We start from the raw sequence: 17208 nt of genomic DNA, 5'->3' as shown, positions 1-17208 counted from the left end.
TCCAAACATGATGTGTATTATGATATCCAAAAAGTTCAATTTTGCTCTCATCTGACCAGACTATATTCTCCCAGTATTTCACAGGCTTGTCTAAATGTTGTTGAGCAAACTTTAAACGTACATAAACATGCTTTTTGTTCAGCAATGGAGTCTTGTGTGGTGAGCGTACATACAGGCTATGGAGGTTGAGTGCATTACTTATGGTTTTCTCTGACAAAATTGTACCTGCTGATTTCAGGTCTTTTTGTAGCTCTCTAAGGTGGTCCTTGGCTCTTGGACAACTCTTTTCATTTATCTTTTCACTCCTCTATCTGAAATCTTGTGGGGAGCACCACTGGAACCTTCAGTAATTTAGAAATTCGTCTGTAACCAACGACATCAGTATGTTTTGCAACAATAAGGTTGTGAAGGTCTTGAGACAACTCACTGGTTTTATCCATCATGAGATTATCGTGTGGCACATTGGTAATAAGACATCTTTTTATAGGCCATCAGTTGAACCAGCTGATATTTTTCACTATGTTACAGGATTGATTTCTAATTACTGATACAATTCAGCTGGTGTTAGGACTTTCCAGGGCTTTTTTGCACCTCTCTTTCTTCAAGTGTTCAAAACTGATTGGCTGCAGTGTTGTCGATGTGACGTCAGAGCTGCAGACAATAACAGAGAGCGGGAGGAGTGGCAGAGACTCAGAACTGATTATGAGTAGTGTTGAGCATTCCGATACTGCAAGTATCGGGTATCGGCCGATATTTGCTGTATCGGAATTCCGATACCGAGTTCCGATATTTTTGCGATATCGGAAATCGGAATCGGAAGTGTGCGGTGCGTATGGTTCCCAGGGTCTGGAGGAGAGGAAACTCATGATCAGGCCCTGGGATCCATATTCATGTAAAAAATAAATAATAAAAATAAAAAATATTGATATACTCACCCCTCCGGCGGACCCTGGCTCTTAGCGGTGCCTCCGTTCCTAAGAATGCAGTGAGTGTAGGACCTGCGATGACGTCGCGGCTTGTGATTGGTCGCGTGAGCGGTCACATGAATGGTCACGCGACCAATCACAAGCCGCGACGTCATCGAAGGTCCTTCACTCTGCATTCTTAGGAACTGAGGCAGACGCTTGGACCAGTGAGAGCCGGGGCCATCGGAGGGGTGAGTATATCAATATTTTTTATTTTTATTCTTTATTTTATACATGAATATGGATCCCAGGGCCTGAAGGAGAGTTTCCTCTCCTTCAGACCCTGGGAACCATTCCGATATTTTGTATCCCATTGATATGCATTGGTATCGGGTATCGGTATTGGCGATATCCGATATTTTTTGGATATCGGCCGATCCAATCCGATACCGATACCTTTGCATATCGGAAGGTATCGCTCAACACTAATTATGAGTGACCACAATTCATTGAAAGTAATGGGAGGTGAAAAAAACGCTGAAAACCTGCACCAAAAATGCTGAAAATCCGCACCAAAAAACGCAGGTATCGGATTTTGCAACTTTTTTGTGCCAAAACCTGATTAAATAGAATGAGATTTTTTTTTTGTTGCTAAACTTTATCAGCATGCACAAGAGACAAATGTAGCATGACAAAAACGCAGGAAAAAAACATGCAAAAAAAGGCACCAAAAACGCAGCAAAAGCTTCCTTTTTGCAATAGCTTCTTTCCTGCCCAGAGGTCATAAAAACGCAGCAAAATCACCTAATGTGAACATAGCCTTAGAATCTCTCTTGTGAGAGCGCTGAAACTCTCTGAAGTTTTCTCAGATAACTCCTTCTTCAGCCGGCAATAGATAATACAGCACGGAGGCTAGACAGGGCGAACGGTGCAATAGTGTGAACACGACCCAATTGCTGGGGTCCCCATAGTCGGACCCTCCTTGTGTGTAGTAAATCACTTGTTTTAATTGTAAACAAAAAACTTTACCAGGCTTAAAGGGATTGTCTTATATCAGCAACTTCTTGAAATGATCACACCTTTCGAAACTATTAACGAGAACTTGTCAGCTTGGAAACATGGTGAAATCTATGGGCGGCATGTTCTAGAGTAGAAGCAGCAGAGCAAACTGATATCTAAGTCTGTGGGAGAAGATTCATTGGAATCCATGCTAATTCTGAGCTGAGGCGTCCAGGGGGCGGTTCTAATCAGTGATTGACAGGCTTCCCTGTTCAAGTGTATGTAGAAAAAGCTGTCAATCACTACCTAGGACCACCCACTGGACTCTTGAGCGCAGTATAAGCAGAGATTTCAATTAGTAAAATACAAGGTAGGCCAAGGTCAGTATTTGGTCAGTATTTCATATCAGTATTTGTAACCCAAACAAGTGGAAAAATCAGAGGAAAAGTAGAATGGAAACACGTCACCACTTCTCTATTTATCACCCACTGCCACTTTTGGTTTATAAAAACCTGAAATTAGATAACAAGAAGGAAGAAAACCTGTGTTTATGTTATGTCAAATATTGTCCTCTTATCTGGGATCCCAGTTTGTGTTTTATGCTTCTTCCCATGAAAGATCTTATGTCAAATCTTCTGCAAAGTGTGAATGGAATGTGGAAGAGTGAAGAATCCTCAAGATGAACACACATAGCTACACGCGGTGTCCTCTCCAGAATGTAGGGGCCCTATACAGACATAAGACCCCTTTGGTACGGCTTAGAGATTTCTATTACTGGAAACCTGACACAACAATCTACACAAAGAGCCGTGACTTAAAGGGAAAATGATCTACTTATAAAGCAGATGTTAAACGCATTTTTTTTTTCATTCTTGTTGCAATTTTTTTATTTTCCGTAACACTATCTGTATTCAATTTTTTTTTTTTTTTTAAAACTAGACTTTCAGTATTCATACTGGCCACTAGGTATAATAACAGAGTCCAGTAAGCAGAACAAGGATCCTCTACAAATGAAAGAAAAATGGATGGCTAAGGCCTCTTTCACACTTCCGTCTTGAGACGGCCGTCGTATCGACGCACGTTGTAAAAAGAATGGCAAACGGATGTAACGCATCCAGTAACCTGACGGATGCGTCGAACTTGATAGTGCCTAAATAACGGATCCGTTTTCCATAGACTTCAATGTTAAAAAAAAACAATGCAGCAGAGATCAGTTATTTATAAATGGAGTAAAAAGTTCTCTGTTCCGCTCTTGTACCAAAGAATTGTTGCTGGATCCATGCTAACGGACCATTACTGGACATATGAACATAACCTAAGGCCACGTTCACACGCTGCGGGTTCCTCTGCGGGTTAATCCCGCAGCGGAATTGATAAATCTGCAGGGCAAACCCGCTGCGGTTATCCCTGCAGATTTATCGCGGTTTGTTCCGCGGTTTCCGCTGCGGGATTACTGCTGTACTATTGATGCTGCATATGCAGCAATATGCAGCATCAATAGTAATGTAAAAAATAATAAAAATTGGCTATACTCACCCTTTGACGTCGCGATCTCCCCGGCGCTGCAAGCGGCTGTGCCGACAAGGACCTTCGTGACGTCACGGTCATGTGACCGCGGCGTCATCACGGTCATGTGACCGCTACGTCACCACAGGTCCTGTTCGGCACAGCAACTGAGACCGGACGCCGCGGGCAGCGCTGAGAGGTGAGTATAGCATTATTTTTTATTTTAATTCTTTTTTTTACACCCAAATATGGTTCCCAGGGCCTGGAGGAGAGTCTCCTCTCCTCCACCCCGGGTACCATCGGCACATTATCCGCTTAACTTCCCGCAACGTGGGCACAGCCCCATGCGGGAAGTTAGCGGTTCAATGCATTTCTATGGGTGCAGAATCGCTGCGATTCTGCACCAAGAAGTGACATGGTCCTTCTTTTTTTCTGCAGAAAATCCGCGCGGATTTTCCACAGAAAAAAAGGATCGTCGGCACAGCGGGTTTTGTTTTCCATTAGGTTACATTGTACTGTAACCTACATGGAAAAAGGATGCGGACCCGCAGCTGCAAAACAGCTGCGAGTCCGCAACAAAACCCGCAGCGTGTGAACATAGCCTTAGGACCATGTCACTTCTTGGTGCAGAATCGCAGCGATTCTGCACCCATAGAAATGCATTGAACCGCTAACTTCCCGCATGGGGCTGTGCCCACGTTGCGGGAAGTTAAGCGGATAATGTGCCGATGGTACCCGGGGTGGAGGAGAGGAGACTCTCCTCCAGGCCCTGGGAACCATATTTGGGTGTAAAAAAAAGAATTAAAATAAAAAATAATGCTATACTCACCTCTCAGCGCTGCCCGCGGCGTCCGGTCTCAGTTGCTGTGCCGAACAGGACCTGTGGTGACGTCGCGGTCACATGACCGTGATGACGCCGCGGTCACATGACCGTGACGTCACGAAGGTCCTTGTCGGCACAGCCGCTTGCAGCGCCGGGGAGATCGCGACGTCAAAGGGTGAGTATAGAACCAATTTTTATTATTTTTTACATTACTATTGATGCTGCATATGCAGCATCAATAGTACAGCAGTAATCCCGCAGCGGAAACCGCGGAACAAACCGCGATAAATCTGCAGGGATAACCGCAGCGGGTTTGCCCTGCAGATTTATCAATTCCGCTGCGGGATTAACCCGCAGAGGAACCCGCAGCGTGTGAACGTGGCCTAACACTTCCTGCTCTGGACCGAAGACTTTCAGCAGTGTCCTAATCACCTCCTCCTGTACAATGACTGATAACACCTCTATATACAATAAACATACTGACCATAGAGTCCTTAAACTCAGTCACGAAGTGCATTTAATCTTAAAAACCAATCTTTATTACACATAGACAATACAAAGCATTAAAATAGTGCCTCAGAATCAGAATACATATACATTCAAGGTAAGCGACGGGAACTACAGATACATTTTATCAAATAAATATAGACGATACGCCTCTGTGCAACTCAATGTAAGCACACCGGCCGTGCAAGTGACCCCCTTATGCTGTCAATATTAGAATCTACCCCAATTGGGCAAACAGCCCGATACATATTACCTTAGTGGATTCACTGTTCCCCTGCCTCGTGGCACGCTATCCCTTGACACCCCGACGCGCGTTTCACTTCCGCTTCCTCCTGGGGGCATTTATTTGATAAAATGTATCTGTAGTTCCCGTCGCTTACCTTGAATGTATATGTATTCTGATTCTGAGGCACTATTTTAATGCTTTGTATTGTCTATGTGTAATAAAGATTGGTTTTTAAGATTAAATGCACTTCGTGACTGAGTTTAAGGACTCTATGGTCAGTATGTTTATAGTTTATTTGGAGTGTGACCCATCCTTTATCTGAGGAAATGGGTTGGTGCTTTATGCTAATCACCTCTATATACAGTAGATAACACAGGATCCACCATTCACAATAGATGATGTCACAGCTCACCTCCTCCTCCTGTACAATGACTGATAACACCTCTATATACAGTAGATAATACAGGATCCACCATTCACAATAGGTGATGTCACAGCTCACCTCCTCCTCATGTACAATGACTGATAACACCTCTATATACAGTAGATAACACAGGATCCACCATTCACAATAGATGATGTCACAGCTCACCTCCTCCTCCTGTACAATGACTGATAATACCTCTATATACAGTAGATAATACAAGATCCACCATTCACAATAGATGATGTCACAGCTCACCTCCTCCTGTACAATGACTGATAACATCTCTATATACAGTGGATAACACAGGATCCACCATTCACAATACGTGATATCACAGCTCACATCCGCCTCCTGTACAATGACTGATAACACCTCCCTATACAGTGGATAACACAGGATCCACCATTCACAATAGGTGATGTCACAGCTCACCTCCTCCTCCTGTACAATGACTGATAACACCTCTATATACAGTAGATAACACAGGATCCACCATTCACAATAGATGTCACAGCTCACCTCCTCCTGTACAATGACTGATAACACCTCTATATACAGTAGATAATACAGGATATACCATTCACAATAGATGATGTCACAGCTCACCTCCTCCTCCTGTACAATGACTGATAACACCTCTATATACAGTGGATAACACAGGATCCACCATTCACAATAGGTGATGTCACAGCTCACCTCCTCCTACTGTACAATGACTGATAACACCTCTATATACAGTAGATAACACAGGAAAAACCATTCACAATAGGTGATGTCACAGCTCACCTCCTCCTCCTGTACAATGACTGATAACACCTCTATATACAGTAGATAATACAGGATATACCATTCACAATAGATGTTACAGCTCACCTCCTCCTCCTGTATATTGACTGATAACACCTCTATATACAGTAGATAATACAGGATCCACTATTCACAATAGGTGATGTCACAGCTCACCTCCTCCTCCTGTACAATGACTGATAAAACTTCTATATACAGTAGAATAACACAGGATCCATCATTCACAATAGGTGATATCACAGCTCACCTCCTCCTCCTGTACAATGACTGATAACACTTCTATATACAGTAGAATAACACAGGATCCATCATTCACAATAGGTGATATCACAGCTCACCTCCTCCTGTACAATGGCTGATAGCACCTCTATATACAGTAGATAACACAGGATCCACCATTCACAATAGATGATGTCACAGCTCACCTCCTCCTCCTGTACAATGACTGATAACACCTCTATATACAGTGGATAACACAGGATCCACCATTCACAATAGGTGATGTCACAGCTCACCTCCTCCTACTGTACAATGACTGATAACACCTCTATATACAGTAGATAACACAGGAAAAAACATTCACAATAGGTGATGTCACAGCTCACCTCCTCCTCCTGTACAATGACTGATAACACCTCTATATACAATAGATAACACAGAATCCACCATTCACAATAGGTGATGTCACAGCTCACCTCCCCCTCCTGTACAATGACTGATAACACCTCTATATACAGTAGATAACACAGGATCCACCATTCACAATATATGATGTCACAGCTCACCTCCTCCTCCTGTACAATGACTGATAATACCTCTATATACAGTAGATAATAAAAGATCCACCATTCACAATAGATGATGTCACAGCTCACCTCCTCCTGTACAATGACTGATAACATCTCTATATACAGTGGATAACACAGGATCCACCATTCACAATACGTGATATCACAGCTCACCTCCGCCTCCTGTACAATGACTGATAACACCTCTATATACAGTGGATAACACAGGATCCACCATTCACAATAGGTGATGTCACAGCTCACCTCCTCCTCCTGTACAATGACTGATAACACCTCTATATACAGTAGATAACACAGGATCCACCATTCACAATAGATGTCACAGCTCACCTCCTCCTGTACAATAACTGATAACACCTCTATATACAGTAGATAATACAGGATATACCATTCACAATAGATGATGTCACAGCTCACCTCCTCGTCCTGTACAATGACTGATAACACCTCTATATACAGTAGATAACACAGGATCCACCATTCACAATAGATGTTACAGCTCACCTCCTCCTCCTGTATATTGACTGATAACACCTCTATATACAGTAGATAATACAGGATCCACTATTCACAATAGGTGATGTCACAGCTCACCTCCTCCTCCTGTACAATGACTGATAACACTTCTATATACAGTAGAATAACACAGGATCCATCATTCACAATAGGTGATATCACAGCTCACCTCCTCCTCCTGTACAATGGCTGATAGTAGCACCTCTATATACAGTAGATAACACAGGATCCACCATTCACAATAGATGATGTCACAGCTCACCTCCTCCTGTACAATGACTGATAACACCTCTATATACAGTGGATAACACAGGATCCACCATTCACAATAGGTGATGTCACAGCTCACCTCCTCCTACTGTACAATGACTGATAACACCTCTATATACAGTAGATAACACAGGAAAAACCATTCACAATAGGTGATGTCACAGCTCACCTCCTCCTCCTGTACAATGACTGATAACACCTCTATATACAGTAGATAACACAGAATCCACCATTCACAATAGGTGATGTCACAGCTCACCCCCTCCTCCTCCTGTACAATGACTGATAACACCTCTATATACAGTAGATAACACAGAATCCACCATTCACAATAGGTGATGTCACAGCTCACCCCCTCCTCCTCCTGTACAATGACTGATAACACCTCTATATACAGTAGATAACACAGGATCCACCATTCACAATAGGTGATGTCACAGCTCACCTCCTCCTTACAATGACTGATAACACCTCTATATACAGTAGATAACACAGGATCCACCATTCACAATAGATGATGTCACAGCTCACCTCCTCCTCCTGTACAATGACTGATAACATCTCTATATACAGTAGATAACACAGGATCCACCATTCACAATAGGTGATGTCACTGCTCACCTCCTCCTGTACAATGACTGATAACACCTCTATATACAGTAGATAACACAGGATCCACCATTCACAATAGATGATGTCACAGCTCACCTCCTCCCCCTGTACAATGACTGATAACACCTCTATATACAGTAGATAACACAGGATCCACCATTCACAATAGGTGATGTCACTGCTCACCTCCTCCTGTACAATGACTGATAACACCTCTATATACAGTAGATAACACAGGATCCACCATTCACAATAGATGATGTCACAGCTCACCTCCTCCCCCTGTACAATGACTGATAACACCTCTATATACAGTAGATAACACAGGATCCACCATTCACAATAGATGATGTCACAGCTCACCTCCTCCTCCTGTACAATGACTGATAACACCTCTATATACAGTAGATAACACAGGATCCACCATTCACAATAGATGATGTCACAGCTCACCTCCTCCCCCTGTACAATGACTGATAACACCTCTATATACAGTAGATAACACAGGATCCACCATTCACAATAGATGATGTCACAGCTCACCTCCTCGTCCTGTACAATGACTGATAACACCTCTATATACAGTAGATAACACAGGATCCACCATTCACAATAGATGTTACAGCTCACCTCCTCCTCCTGTATATTGACTGATAACACCTCTATATACAGTAGATAATACAGGATCCACTATTCACAATAGGTGATGTCACAGCTCACCTCCTCCTCCTGTACAATGACTGATAACACTTCTATATACAGTAGAATAACACAGGATCCATCATTCACAATAGGTGATATCACAGCTCACCTCCTCCTCCTGTACAATGGCTGATAGTAGCACCTCTATATACAGTAGATAACACAGGATCCACCATTCACAATAGATGATGTCACAGCTCACCTCCTCCTGTACAATGACTGATAACACCTCTATATACAGTGGATAACACAGGATCCACCATTCACAATAGGTGATGTCACAGCTCACCTCCTCCTACTGTACAATGACTGATAACACCTCTATATACAGTAGATAACACAGGAAAAACCATTCACAATAGGTGATGTCACAGCTCACCTCCTCCTCCTGTACAATGACTGATAACACCTCTATATACAGTAGATAACACAGAATCCACCATTCACAATAGGTGATGTCACAGCTCACCCCCTCCTCCTCCTGTACAATGACTGATAACACCTCTATATACAGTAGATAACACAGAATCCACCATTCACAATAGGTGATGTCACAGCTCACCCCCTCCTCCTCCTGTACAATGACTGATAACACCTCTATATACAGTAGATAACACAGGATCCACCATTCACAATAGGTGATGTCACAGCTCACCTCCTCCTTACAATGACTGATAACACCTCTATATACAGTAGATAACACAGGATCCACCATTCACAATAGATGATGTCACAGCTCACCTCCTCCTCCTGTACAATGACTGATAACATCTCTATATACAGTAGATAACACAGGATCCACCATTCACAATAGGTGATGTCACTGCTCACCTCCTCCTGTACAATGACTGATAACACCTCTATATACAGTAGATAACACAGGATCCACCATTCACAATAGATGATGTCACAGCTCACCTCCTCCCCCTGTACAATGACTGATAACACCTCTATATACAGTAGATAACACAGGATCCACCATTCACAATAGGTGATGTCACTGCTCACCTCCTCCTGTACAATGACTGATAACACCTCTATATACAGTAGATAACACAGGATCCACCATTCACAATAGATGATGTCACAGCTCACCTCCTCCCCCTGTACAATGACTGATAACACCTCTATATACAGTAGATAACACAGGATCCACCATTCACAATAGATGATGTCACAGCTCACCTCCTCCTCCTGTACAATGACTGATAACACCTCTATATACAGTAGATAACACAGGATCCACCATTCACAATAGATGATGTCACAGCTCACCTCCTCCCCCTGTACAATGACTGATAACACCTCTATATACAGTAGATAACACAGGATCCACCATTCACAATAGATGATGTCACAGCTCACCTCCTCCTCCTGTACAATGACTGATAACACCTCTATATACAGTAGATAGCAGTATCCATCATTCACAATAGGTGATGTCACAGCACACCTCCTTCCTGTTCCTTCCCAACAGCCTTTACCCAGAATAGAGCATGCTCAGATAACACTTCTACAGGGTATGAGTCAATTTATTGTTGCTGATATCCTTGTGAAGAAAAGGTAGTAGGAGCCTAATTTTATGCCTATTGGGTGATGTGAAAATTACAACATTTTCCACATTTTTTTTATATAGATGGTGATATGAAAAATAAAAAATAAATATTAAAAATTCTGATGTGTCATGACTAGTGTTGAGCATTCCGATACTGCAAGTATCGGGTATCGGCCGATACTTGCTGTATCGGAATTCCGATACCGAGATCCGATACTTTTGTGGTATCGGGTATCGGGTATCGAAACAACATTAATGTAATAATGTGTAAAAGAGAGAATTAAAATAAAAAATATTGCTATACTCACCTCTCCGACGCAGCCCGGACCTCAGCGAGGGAACCGGCAGCGTTGTTTGTTTAAAATTCGCACGTTTACTTGGTTACGTGAAGTCCCGGCTTGTGATTGGTCGCGGCGGCCATGTTGCCGGGACGCGGACCAATCACAGCAAGCCGTGACGTAATTTCAGGTCCTTGCAGGATTTTAAAATTACGTTCCGGCGTTGTGATTGGGCGCGTCGTGGTCACATGGGCGACGTAACCAATCACAAGCCGGGACGTCACGGGAGGCTGGACACGCGCCCATTTTAAAATGCGCGCGTGTCCAGCCTCCCATGACGTCACGGCTTGTGATTGGCTAATGGCGGCCATGTTGCCGGGACGCGGACCAATCACAGCAAGCCGTGACGTAATTTCGTCACGGCTTGCTGTGATTGGTCCGCGTCCCGGCAACATGGCCGCCCTGACCAATCACAAGCCGGGACTTCACGTAACCAAGTAAAAGCGCGAATTTTAAACAAACAACGCTGCCGGTTCCCTCGCTGAGGTCCAGGCTGCGTCGGACAGGTGAGTATAGCGATATTTTTTATTTTAATTCTTTATTTTACACATTTATATGGATCCCAGGGTCTGAAGGAGAGTTTCCTCTCCTTCAGACCCTGGGAACCATCAGGGATACCGTCTGATACTTGAGTCCCATTGACTTGTATTGGTATCGGGTATCGGTATCGGATTAGATCCGATACTTTGCCGGTATCGGCCGATACTTTCCGATACCGATACTTTCAAGTATCGGACGGTATCGCTCAACACTAGTCATGACACATCCTGATAGGCCATAAATGGGAAGTGTTTTTTGTTGTTGTTTTTCTAAATATGCCATAAATCTGCTTGGACAAAATCCCCATTATGTCATACACAAAAAGTTAAAAATACAAAACAAAAACAACATTTAAAGTGCAACAGACACTTTAATTCTTATTTCATAAATGAACAGTACTCATGAAAATAAGAACCTTTGTAATGTATCTTATCAGAGAAATCTGCTTCTTTCTCCTCCTGGACTGATCATTCATTCTCAGTTCATGGGTAAAACTGTAGAATCTGTATTCAGTGATGGCAGATCTTTCCATTAGAAGTTATGAGATGACAGTTGGTGCTTTTCACATTCTATGGAGGGAGGAGGAGCCAGAGACAGACAGACATTCCGCTGCAAGTTCTGAAGCGACAGTTACAATTCTACCTAGGAGATGACAGTTGGTGCCCATAAAGTTCTATGGAGAGGGAGTAGGAGCTAGTGAGAGCACTGACATTCTGCTGCAAGTTGTGAGAGAACAGTTAGGGTACGTTCACACAGGACTTTTTTGCTGCTTTTTTTTGCTGCTTTTTTTTATGCTAATTTTCAGCTGCTTTTTACAGTACCAGTAAAGCCTATGAGATTTCAGAAATCTCATGCACACACGTTGGTTTTTTGTTTGATCAGTTTTTTCTGCTTTGCTGCTTTTTTTGGACATAGGGCATGTCACTTCTTTCAGCGTTTTTGCTGCGTTTTTGCAGCGTTTTTTCACCCATTGACTTGAATGGGTGATGAAAAAAACGCTGCAAAAACGCTGAAAAAACGCATGTAGCATTATTTGCTGCGTTTTTTGTGCAGAAAATCATGGCCAGCAGGAAGGGATCTCACAGCCAAGAGCTTAGGGGTGTGGTTAGTGAGGTGTGAAGAGCCATTGTGAGCCATTGTGAGGTGTGAAGAGCCATTGTGAGGTGTGAAGAGCTATTGTGAGATGTCCTGATTGTGATCTATTGTGAGGGAGTTCCTGGTAGTAAGGTGTGAAGAGCCATTGTGAGGTGTCCTAGCAGCTGAAAATTGGCATAAAAAAAGCAGCAAAAATCTGCAGCAAAAATCTGCAGCAAAAAAGTCCTGTGTGAACGTACCCAAAAAACGCACCAAAAACGCACCAAAAAAACGCACCTAAATTAGCATTAAAAAAAGCAGCAAAAAAAAGCAGCAAAAAAGTCCTGTGTGAACGTACCCTTACAGTTCTGCGTAGACGACAGTTGGTGCTCTTTAAGTTCTATCTCCATAATGGGAAAAGCTCTAGTCACTGAATACAGATTTTACCTGTGAACTGTCGATATTGACCTCTAGGATCGTTGCTTCCAGTAGATGGCGCTAGAGTTCTAGTTCTCTTCCTCTCTGACGAGACAATCTGCATAGTTAGTTATTTTCCCAGAGGAGCATGCATGGCCTATAAGTCTCCTCACTCTGACATGCCAGGCCTGGCTTGTCACTCTCCACAAGGAGAAACGCTACCCCTTAGACACATGTGAATTGAGAGTTTTGTGAATAAATGATCAGTCCAGGAGGAGAAAGAAGCTGATTTCTCTGAGCAGGAGTGTTATAAAGTTATATATTTTCATGTGGACTTTAGATTTATGGAGGAAAAAAACCCTTAAAATGACGGTTACTCTTTACAGCACCGGTCCTCAGGGCCCCTCCTCTTATCTGGGCCTGTGAACTTAAATGGCAAGGAGGCAGAGAACCGGGAAGAATGTCGCAGATTGCTTATGTTTTTAGTAAAGCTTTCTCAGGCTCCCTGTGGTCAGAGATGATCTGTTTCGTCTACTTTCCCATGAAAGATTCTATCTCAAATATTGTCATGAGTGGAAGTTGGAACATTGGAAAATGTATTTCCTAGGTCTGGTTCAGGGACCGCCCACTGGACTCTTAAACTCAGAATTAAAAAAGTTATAAGGCATTTTATTCCATAAAACTGTATATCAGTCTTCTCGGCTCCCCCTGCTTTATAACCTGCCGCCTGCAGAGTGACTTGTAAGGAATTGGGAAAAAAGTGTCACTCGTGCCCATATTGCAACTCAGTCCCCTTTTACTTAAACCCTTACGACCTGCAATACCAAATATAGCCACTGACTAGAGTAGCGCTGTTTGGGGAAAAAAAATCAAAACTTTTTTTTTTCAACTATCAGACAACCCCAGTGTCTTTCATGTGCTTATTGCAACTCCGTCCCCCTTTCCACGACTCCTCATGACCTGCAATACCAAATATAACCACTGGACTCGAGTGGCGCTGTTTTGGGGAAAAATCAGATCCTATTTTTTTTTTAATTATCAGACATCTCCTTTAATAACTCCATGTGTATAACTACATCTAATATTGGTCATATAATCAATAACAGCACAATACGCCCATTCTGATACACCGAGCCTAATCTTCTGCCTCTACCGCACATCAGAAGAAGCCATTAAAACTCTCATCCGGCGGCATCTGCGCAGAGGTTACACGCAGCAGCTCATTACGTTTGCATTTTTCAGATTGACTTTTTCTCTGTATTGTTGCAAATGGCGAGTGGAGACGCGAGATATTCTGCCGACACTGCACTTTTCAGAATGACACTATTAATATACAAACTTGTTCTATCGCTTTGAGGTGTTTGACTCCATAAATGTTAGTATTTGTGCAGATTAAAATATCCTCGCGCCCCGACCCAGAGCCGGATACTGCGGCGTAGCGGACTATGCCGCAGCGGATTGCCGTCCACAGGAAGGTTCATTACCCGTCTTCTACATTACATACAATTTGTCAGACAGGTTACTTTATTGCAGAAAATAATTTTGGAGAAATATGTTTTCAGACCTTATTTGGATTTCGTGCTTTTCATCCCAAGTCATTATTACCTCGCTGCTACATTATAGTCTGTTTCCAAGCAAATGTCACCGCGGCTAATGAGTTCATTTTCTGAATTTAGGGACTTACAAATCTTGTCTAATGCGCTCCCGTTCATTAAAGGGAGTGAACAACATACATTATTTTAAATGCAGTTTTACTTCTGGGTCTGATCTGTGGATCAGAAATGTCAGCGAGCGGCAATGAATTGCAATATTAAAGTGGAAATTTGTTTCCAGTTGAAAAATTTAAACTGGAGAAGGAAGGGAATGAGCGAAGCAGAGGAGAAGGAAAGAAATGGGAGAAACAGAGGAGAAGGAAGGGAATGAGCGAAGCAGAGGAGAAGGAAGGGAATGAGCGAAGCAGAGGAGAAGGAAAGAAATGGGAGAAACAGAGGAGAAGGAAGGGAATGGGCGAAACAGAGGAGAAGGAAGGGAATGGGCAAAGCAGAGAAGGAAGGGAATGGGCGAAACAGAGGAGAAGGAAGGGAATGGGCAAAGCAGAAAAGGAAGGGAATGGGCGAAACAGAGGAGAAGGAAGGGAATGGGCAAAGCAGAGGAGAAGGAAGGGAATGGGCGAAACAGAGGAGAAGGAAGGGAATGGGCGAAACAGAGGAGAAGGAAGGTAATGGGCGAAGCAGAGGAGAAGGAAAGAAATGGGAGAAACAGAGGAGAAGGAAGGGAATGGGCGAAACAGAGGAGAAGGGAGGGAATGGGCAAAGCAGAGGAGAAGGAAGGTAATGGGCGAAGCAGAGGAGAAGGAAGGGAATGGGTGAAACAGAGGAGAAGGAAGGGAATGGGCGAAAGAGGAGGAAGGGAATGGGTGAAACAGAGGAGGAAGGGAATGGGTGAAACAGAGGAGAAGGAAAGAAATGGGCGAAACTGAGATGGAAGGGAATGGGCGAAGCAGAGGAGAAGGCAGGAAATGGGCGAAACAGAGAAGGAAGGGAAAGGGCGAAGCAGAGGAGAAGGAAGGTAATGGGCGAAACAGAGGAGAAAGAAGGTAATGAGTGAAACAGAGGAGAAGGAAGGGAATGGGCGAAACAGAGAAGGAAGGTAATGGGGGAAACAGAGGAGAAGGAAGCGAATGGGCGAAACAGAGAAGGAAGGTAATGGGGGAAACAGAGGAGAAGGAAGGGAATGGGGGAAACAGAGAAGGAAGGTAATGGACGAAACAGAGGAGAAGGAAGGCAATGGGTGAAACAGAGGAGAAGCAAGGCAATGGGCGAAACAGAGGAGAAGGAAGGTAATGAGTGAAACAGAGGAGAAGGAAGGGAATGGGCGAAACAGAGAAGGAAGGTAATGGGTGAAACAGAAAAGAAGGAAGGTAATGGGTGAAACAGAGGAGAAGGAAGGTAATGGGTGAAACAGAGGAGAAGGAAGGGAATGAGTGAAACAGAGGAGAAGGAAGGTAATGGGCGAAACAGGGGAGAAGGAAGGTAATGGGCGAAACAGAGGAGAAGGAAGGGAATGGGGGAAACAGTGAAGGAAAGTAATGGACGAAATAGAGGAGAAGGAAGGCAATGGTCGAAACAGAGGAGAAGGAATGTAATGAGCGAAACAGAGAAGGAAGGGAATGGGTGAAACAGAGAAGGAAGGGAATGGGCAATGCCGATGAGAAGGAAGGTAATGGCCGAAACAGAGGAGAAGGAAGGGAATGGGTGAAGCACAGGAGGAAGGTAATGGGCGAAACAGAAGAGAAGGAAGGTAATGGGCGAAACAGAGATGGAAGGTAATGGGTGAAACAGAAGAGAAGGAAGGTAATGGGCGAAACAGAGGAGAAAGAAGGTAATGGGTGAAACAGAGGAGAAGGAAGGGAATGAGTGAAACAGAGGAGAAGGAAGGGAATGAGAGAAACAGAGGAGAAGCAAGATAATGGGCGAAGCAGAGGAGAAGGAAGGTAATGGGTAAAACAGAGAAGGAAGGGAATGGGCGAAACAGAGGACAAGGAAGGTAATGGGCAAAACAGAGAAGGAAAGAAATGCGTGAAAAAGAGGAGAGGAAGGTAATGGGTAAAACAAAGGAGAAGGAAGGGAATGAGTAAAAAAGAGAAGGAAGGTAATGTGCAAAACAGAGGAGAAGGAAGGTAATGGGTGAAACAGAAGAGAAGGAAGGGAATGAGTGAAACAGAGGAGAAGGAAGGTAATGGGCGAAGGTAATAGGTGAAACAGGAGAAGGAAGGGAATAAGTGAAACAGAGGAGAAGGAAGGGAATGTGCAAAACAGAGGATAAAGAAGGCAATGGGCGAAACAGAGAAGGACGGAAATGGTCAAAACAGAGGAGAAGGAAGGTAATGAACAAAACAGAGAAGGCAGATAATGGGCGAAACAGAGAAGAAGGAAGGTAATGGGGAAACAGAGGAGAAAGAAGTTAATGGGTGAAACAGGAGAAGAAAGGAAATAAAAGAAACAGAGGAGAAGGAAGGTAATCGGCGAAACAGAGGAGAAGGAAGGTAATGGGCAAAACAGAGGAGAAGGAAGGCAATGGAGGAAACAGGAGAAGGAAAGTAATGGGGAAACAGAGGAGAAAGAAGATAATGGGGAAACAAAGGAGAAAGAAGGTAATGGGCGAAACAGAGGAGA

General features: G+C 43.5%; 1 protein-coding gene across 2 annotated transcripts in view; it reads left to right on the top strand.

The window, feature by feature from the left end:
• Positions 1 to 17208, top strand: part of SAMD12 (sterile alpha motif domain containing 12) — a 632284-nt gene that overhangs the window by 1846 nt on the left and 613230 nt on the right. The window lies entirely within an intron of this gene.

The sequence above is a fragment of the Ranitomeya variabilis genome, chromosome 6 (assembly GCF_051348905.1).
Source record: "Ranitomeya variabilis isolate aRanVar5 chromosome 6, aRanVar5.hap1, whole genome shotgun sequence".
Lineage (NCBI taxonomy): Eukaryota > Metazoa > Chordata > Amphibia > Anura > Dendrobatidae > Ranitomeya > Ranitomeya variabilis.
This window is presented reverse-complemented; position numbering and strand designations above follow the sequence as displayed.